Source organism: Schistocerca gregaria, unplaced genomic scaffold (assembly GCF_023897955.1).
Source record: "Schistocerca gregaria isolate iqSchGreg1 unplaced genomic scaffold, iqSchGreg1.2 ptg000317l, whole genome shotgun sequence".
In the NCBI taxonomy this organism is placed as follows: Eukaryota; Metazoa; Arthropoda; class Insecta; order Orthoptera; family Acrididae; genus Schistocerca; species Schistocerca gregaria.
Genome location: NW_026061795.1, coordinates 3,603,079 through 3,610,978, shown reverse-complemented (window position 1 = coordinate 3,610,978; position 7,900 = coordinate 3,603,079).

Genomic DNA, 7,900 nt, shown 5'->3' with positions numbered 1-7,900 from the left:
CACGGGAGAATGTGAAAAGTGTTCATATGTAATAAAAACCTGAGAAATCCGTCCGTTTTCGTCATTTGTTATCGAATCGACTTAAAGCCTGATCGTCACATTGGCCGCTCTTCTCTCTGAAACGGTTGTACTTATCGTCTACAAAGCTATGTCGCGTGCTGCGGTATGCGGAGACACTAAAAGCACCATAGTAGAACACAGATGACACTTCCAAGTTGATGTAATAGCCAGTAAGTAGTAGTACAATTCAAGTTTTAGCTACTGATTATTTGCTTTTTAGCTGGCTTTGGAGCCTTGGACATGAGCTAGGACCTTAAGATTCTGCATGAAAGGAGGACTAGCAGCCGAGTTACACAGGAGAATGTGAAAAGTGTTTATATGTAGTAAAAACCTGAGAAATCCGTCCGTTTTCGTCATTTGTTATCGAATCGACTTAAAGCCAGGTCGTAACATTGGCCGCTCTTCTCTCTGAAACGCTTGTACTTATCATCTGCAAAGCTATGTCGCGTGCTGCGGTATGCGGAGACACTAAAATCACCATAATATAACACAGATGAAGCTACTAAGTTGATGCAATAGCCAGTAAGAAGTAGTCCAATTCAAGATTTAGGTATCGATTATTGACTTTTTAGCTGGCTTCGGTACCTTGGACATGAGCTAGGACCTTAAGATTCTGCATAAAAGGAGGACTAGCAGCCCAGTTGCACGGGAGAATGTGAAAAGTGTTCATATGCAGTAAAAACCTGAGAAATCCGTCCGTTTTCGTCATTTGTTATCGAATCGACTTAAAGCCAGATCGTCACATTGGCCGCTCTTCTCTCTGAAACGGTTGTATTTATCGTCTGCAAAGCTATGTCGCGTGCTGCGGTATGCGGAGACACTAAAAGCACCATAGTAGAACACAGATGAAGCTTCTAAGTTGATGTAATAGCCAGTAAGAAGTAGTACAGTTCAAGTTTTAGGTATTGAATATTGACCTTTTAGCTGGCTTTGGTGCCTTGGAAATGAGTTAGGACCTTAAGATTCTGCATGAAAGGAAGACTAGCAGCCGAGTTGCACGGGAGAATGTGAAAAGTGTTCATATGTAGTAAAAACCTGAGAAATCCATCCGTTTTCGTCATTTGTTATCGAATTGACTTAAAGCCAGATCGTCACATTGGCCGCTCTTCTCTCTGAAACGGTTGTACTTATCGTCTGCAAAGCTGTGTCGCGTGCTGCGGTATGCGGAGAAACTAAAAGCACCGTAGTAGAACACAGATGAAGCTCCTAAGTTGATGTAATAGCCAGTAAGAAGATAGGTATCGATTATTGACTTTTTAGCTGGCTTTGGTGCCTTGGACATGAGCTAGGACCTTAAGATTCTGCATGAGAGGAGGACTAGCAGCCGAGTTGCACGGGAGAATGTGAAAAGTGTTCATATGTAGTAAAAACCTGAGAAATCCGTCCGTTTTCGTCATTTGTTATCGAATCAACTTAAAGCCAGATCGTCACATTGGCCGCTCTTCTCTCTGAAACGGTTGTGCTTATCGTCTGCAAAACTATGTCGCGTGCTGCGGTATGCGGAGAAACTAAAAGCACCATAGTAGAACACAGATGAAGCTTCTAAGTTGATGCAATAGTCAGTAAGAAGTAGTACAGTTCAAGTTTTAGGTATCAATTATTGACTTTTTAGCTGTCTTTGGTGCCTTGGACATGAGCTAGGACCTTAAGATTCTGCATGAAAGGAGGACTATCTGCCGAGCTGCACGGGAGAATGTGAAAAGTGTTCATATGTAGTAAAAACCTTGGAAATCCGTCCGTTTTCGTCATTTGTTATCAAAACGACTTAAAGCCAGATCTTCACATTGGCCGCTCTTCTCCCTGAAACGGTTGTACTTATCTTCTGCAAAGCTATGTCGCGTGCTGCGGTATGTGGAGACACTAAAAGCACCATAGTAGAACAGAGATGAAGCTTCTAAGTTGATGTAATAGCCAGTAAGAAGAAGTAGAATTCAAGTTTTAGGTATCGATTATTAACTTGTTAGCTGGCTTTGTTGCCTTGGACATGAGCAAGGACCTTAAGATTCTGCATGAAAGGAGGACTAGCAGCCGAGTTGCACGGGAGAATGTGAATGGTGTTCATATGTAGTAAAAACCTGAGAAATCCGTCCGTTTTCGTCATTTGTTATCGAATCGACTTAAAGCCAGATCGTCACATTGGCCGCTCTTCTCTCTGAAACGGTTGTACTTATCGTCTACAAAGCTATGTCGCGTGCTGCGGTATGCGGAGACACTAAAAGCACCATAGTAGAACACAGATGAAGCTTCTAAGTTGATGTAATAGCCAGTAAGAAGTAGTACAATTCAAGTTTTAGGTATCGGTTACTGACTTTTTAGCTGGCTTTGGTGCCTTGGACATGAGCTAGGACCTTAAGATTCTGCATGAGAGGAGGACTAGCAGCCGAGTTGCACGGGAGAATGTGAAAAGTGTTCATATGTAGTAAAAACCTGAGAAATCCGTCCGTTTTCGTCATTTGTTATCGAATCAACTTAAAGCCAGATCGTCACATTGGCCACTCTTCTCCGTGAAACGGTTGTACTTATCGTCTGCAATGCTATGTCACGTGCTGCGGTATGCGGAGACACGAAAATCATCATAGTAGAACACAGATGATACTTCTAAGTTGATGTAATAGACAGTAAGAAGTAGTACAATTCAAGTTTTAGGTATCGATTATTGACTTTTTAGCTGGCTTTGGTGCCTTGGACATGTGCTACGACCTTGAGATTCAGCGTGAATGGAGGACTAGCCGCAGAGTTGCACGGGAGAATGTGAAAAGTGTTCGCATGTAGTAAAAACCTGAGAAATCCGTCCGTTTTCTTCATTTGTTATCGAATCGACTTAAAGCCAGATCGTCACATTGGCCGCTCTTCTCTCTGAAACGGTTGTGCTTATCGTCTGCAAAACTATGTCGCGTGCTGCGGTATGCGGAGAAACTAAACGCACCGTAGTAGAACACAGATGAAGCTTCTAAGTTGATGCAATAGTCAGTAAGAAGTAGTACAGTTCAAGTTTTAGGTATCAATTATTGACTTTTTAGCTGTCTTTGGTGCCTTGGACATGAGCTAGGACCTTAAGATCCTGCATGAAAGGAGGACTAGCAGCCGACTTGCACGGGAGAATGTGAAAAGTGTTCATATGTAGTAAAAACCTTAGAAATCCGTCCGTTTTCGTCATTTGTTATCGAATCGACTTAAAGCCAGATCGTCACATTGGCCGCTCTTCTCTCTGAAACGGTTGTACTTATCGTCTACAAAGCTATGTCGCGTGCTGCGGTATGTGGAGACACTAAAAGCACCATAGTAGAACACAGATGAAGCTTCTAACTTGATGTAATAGCCAGTAAGAAGTAGTACAATTCAAGTTTTAGGTATCGATTATTGACTTTTTAGCTGGCTTTGGTGCCTTGGACATGAGCTAGGACCTTAACATTCTGCATGAAAGGAGGACTAGCAGCCGAGTTGCACGGGAGAATGTGAAAAGTGTTCATATGTAATAAAAACCTGAGAAATCCGTCCGTTTTCGTCATTTGTTATCGAATCGACTTAAAGCCAGATCGTCACATTGGCCGCTCTTCTCTCTGAAACGGTTGTACTTCTCGTCTACAAAGCTATGTCGCGTGCTGCGGTATGCGGAGACACTAAAAGCACCATAGTAGAACACGGATGAAGCTTCTAAGTTGATGTAATAGCCAGTAAGAAGTAGTACAATTCAAGTTTTAGGAATCGATTATTGCCTTTTTAGCTTGGTTTGGTGCCTTGGACATGAGCTAGGACCTTAGGATTCTGCATGAAAGGAGGAGTAGCAGCCGAGTTGCACGGGAGAATGTGAAAAGTATTCATATGTAGTAAAAACCTGAGAAATTCGTCCGTTTTCGTCATTTGTTATCGAATCGACTTAAAGCCAGATCGTCACATTGGCCGCTCTTCTCTCTGAAACGCTTGTACTTATCGTCTGAAAAGCTATGTCGCGTGCTGCGGTATGCGGAGACACTAAAATCACCATAGTAGAACACAGATGAAGCTACTAAGTTGATGTAATAGCCAGTAAGAAGTAGTCCAATTCAAGATTTAGGTATCGATTATTGACTTTTTAGCTGGCTTCGGTACCTTGGACATGAGCTAGGACCTTAAGATTCTGCATAAAAGGAGGACTAGCAGCCCAGTTGCACGGGAGAATGTGAAAAGTGTTCATATGCAGTAAAAACCTGAGAAATCCGTCCGTTTTCATCATTTGTTATCGAATCGACTTAAAGCCAGATCGTCACATTGGCCGCTCTTCTCTCTGAAACGCTTGTACTTATCGTCTGCAAAGCTATGTCGCGTACTACGGTATTCGGAGACACTAAATGCACCATAGTAGAACACAGATGAAGCTCCTAAGATGATGTAATAGCCAGTAAGAAGTAGTAGAATTCAAGTTTTAGGTAATGAATATTGACCTTTTAGCTGGCTTTGGTGCCTTGGACATGAGCTAGGACCTTAAGATTCTGCATGAAAGGAGGACTAGCAGCCCAGTTGCACGGGAGAATGTGAAAAGTGTTCATATGTAGTAAAAACCTGAGAAATCCGTCCGTTTTCGTCATTTGTTATCGAATCGACTTAAAGCCAGATCGTCACATTGGCCGCTCTTCTCTCTGAAACGGTTGTATTTATCGTCTGCAAAGCTATGTCGCGTGCTGCGGTATGCGGAGACACTAAAAGCACCATAGTAGAACACAGATGAAGCTTCTAAGTTGATGTAATAGCCAGTAAGAAGTAGTACAGTTCAAGTTTTAGGTATTGAATATTGACCTTTTAGCTGGCTTTGGTGCCTTGGAAATGAGTTAGGACCTTAAGATTCTGCATGAATGGAGGACTAGCAGCCGAGTTGCACGGGAGAATGTGAAAAGTGTTCATATGTAGTAAAAACCTGAGAAATCCATCCGTTTTCGTCATTTGTTATCGAATTGACTTAAAGCCAGATCGTCACATTGGCCGCTCTTCTCTCTGAAACGGTTGTACTTATCGTCTGCAAAGCTGTGTCGCGTGCTGCGGTATACGGAGAAACTAAAAGCACCGTAGTAGAACACAGATGAAGCTCCTAAGTTGATGTAATAGCCAGTAAGAAGATAGGTATCGATTATTGACTTTTTAGCTGGCTTTGGTGCCTTGGACATGAGCTAGGACCTTAACATTCTGCATGAAAGGAGGACTAGCAGCCGCGTTGCTCGGGAGAATGTGAAAAGTGTTCATATGTAGTAAAAACCTGAGAAATCCGTCCGTTTTCGTCATTTGTTATCGAATCAACTTAAAGCCAGATCGTCACATTGGCCGCTCTTCTCTCTGAAACGGTTGTGCTTATCGTCTGCAAAACTATGTCGCGTGCTGCGGTATGCGGAGACACTAAAAGCACCATAGTAGAACACAGATGAAGCTTCTAAGTTGATGTAATAGCCAGTAAGAAGTAGTACAATTCAAGTTTTAGGTATCGGTTACTGACTTTTTAGCTGGCTTTGGTGCCTTGGACATGAGCTAGGACCTTAAGATTCTGCATGAGAGGAGGACTAGCAGCCGAGTTGCACGGGAGAATGTGAAAAGTGTTCATATGTAGTAAAAACCTGAGAAATCCGTCCGTTTTCGTCATTTGTTATCGAATCAACTTAAAGCCAGATCGTCACATTGGCCGCTCTTCTCTCTGAAACGGTTGTGCTTATCGTCTGCAAAACTATGTCGCGTGCTGCGGTATGCGGAGAAACTAAAAGCACCATAGTAGAACACAGATGAAGCTTCTAAGTTGATGCAATAGTCAGTAAGAAGTAGTACAGTTCAAGTTTTAGGTATCAATTATTGACTTTTTAGCTGTCTTTGGTGCCTTGGACATGAGCTAGGACCTTAAGATTCTGCATGAAAGGAGGACTATCTGCCGAGCTGCACGGGAGAATGTGAAAAGTGTTCATATGTAGTAAAAACCTTAGAAATCCGTCCGTTTTCGTCATTTGTTATCAAAACGACTTAAAGCCAGATCTTCACATTGGCCGCTCTTCTCCCTGAAACGGTTGTACTTATCTTCTGCAAAGCTATGTCGCATGCTGCGGTATGCGGAGACACTAAAAGCACCATAGTAGAACAGAGATGAAGCTTCTAAGTTGATATAATAGCCAGTAAGAAGAAGTAGAATTCAAGTTTTAGGTATCGATTATTAACTTGTTAGCTGGCTTTGTTGCCTTGGACATGAGCAAGGACCTTAAGATTCTGCATGAAAGGAGGACTAGCAGCCGAGTTGCACGGGAGAATGTGAATGGTGTTCATATGTAGTAAAAACCTGAGAAATCCGTCCGTTTTCGTCATTTGTTATCGAATCAACTTAAAGCCAGATCGTCACATTGGCCACTCTTCTCCGTGAAACGGTTGTACTTATCGTCTGCAATGCTATGTCACGTGCTGCGGTATGCGGAGACACGAAAATCATCATAGTAGAACACAGATGATACTTCTAAGTTGATGTAATAGCCAGTAAGAAGTAGTACAATTCAAGTTTTAGGTATCGATTATTGACTTTTTAGCTGGCTTTGGTGCCTTGGACATGTGCTACGACCTTGAGATTCAGCGTGAATGGAGGACTAGCCGCAGAGTTGCACGGGAGAATGTGAAAAGTGTTCGCATGTAGTAAAAACCTGAGAAATCCGTCCGTTTTCTTCATTTGTTATCGAATCGACTTAAAGCCAGATCGTCACATTGGCCGCTCTTCTCTCTGAAACGGTTGTGCTTATCGTCTGCAAAACTATGTCGCGTGCTGCGGTATGCGGAGAAACTAAACGCACCGTAGTAGAACACAGATGAAGCTTCTAAGTTGATGCAATAGTCAGTAAGAAGTAGTACAGTTCAAGTTTTAGGTATCAATTATTGACTTTTTAGCTGTCTTTGGTGCCTTGGACATGAGCTAGGACCTTAAGATTCTGCATGAAAGGAGGACTAGCAGCCGACTTGCACGGGAGAATGTGAAAAGTGTTCATATGTAGTAAAAACCTTACAAATCCGTCCGTTTTCGTCATTTGTTATCGAATCGACTTAAAGCCAGATCGTCACATTGGCCGCTCTTCTCTCTGAAACGGTTGTACTTATCGTCTACAAAGCTATGTCGCGTGCTGCGGTATGTGGAGACACTAAAAGCACCATAGTAGAACACAGATGAAGCTTCTAACTTGATGTAATAGCCAGTAAGAAGTAGTACAATTCAAGTTTTAGGTATCGATTATTGACTTTTTAGCTGGCTTTGGTGCCTTGGACATGAGCTAGGACCTTAACATTCTGCATGAAAGGAGGACTAGCAGCCGAGTTGCACGGGAGAATGTGAAAAGTGTTCATATGTAATAAAAACCTGAGAAATCCGTCCGTTTTCGTCATTTGTTATCGAATCGACTTAAAGCCAGATCGTCACATTGGCCGCTCTTCTCTCTGAAACGGTTGTACTTCTCGTCTACAAAGCTATGTCGCGTGCTGCGGTATGCGGAGACACTAAAAGCACCATAGTAGAACACAGATGAAGCTTCTAAGTTGATGTAATAGCCAGTAAGAAGTAGTACAATTCAAGTTTTAGGTATCGATTATTGCCTTTTTAGCTTGGTTTGGTGCCTTGGACATGAGCTAGGACCTTAGGATTCTGCATGAAAGGAGGAGTAGCAGCCGAGTTGCACGGGAGAATGTGAAAAGTATTCATATGTGGTAAAAACCTGAGAAATTCGTCCGTTTTCGTCATTTGTTATCGAATCGACTTAAAGCCAGATCGTCACATTGGCCGCTCTTCTCTCTGAAACGCTTGTACTTATCGTCTGAAAAGCTATGTCGCGTGCTGCGGTATGCGGAGAGACTAAAATCACCA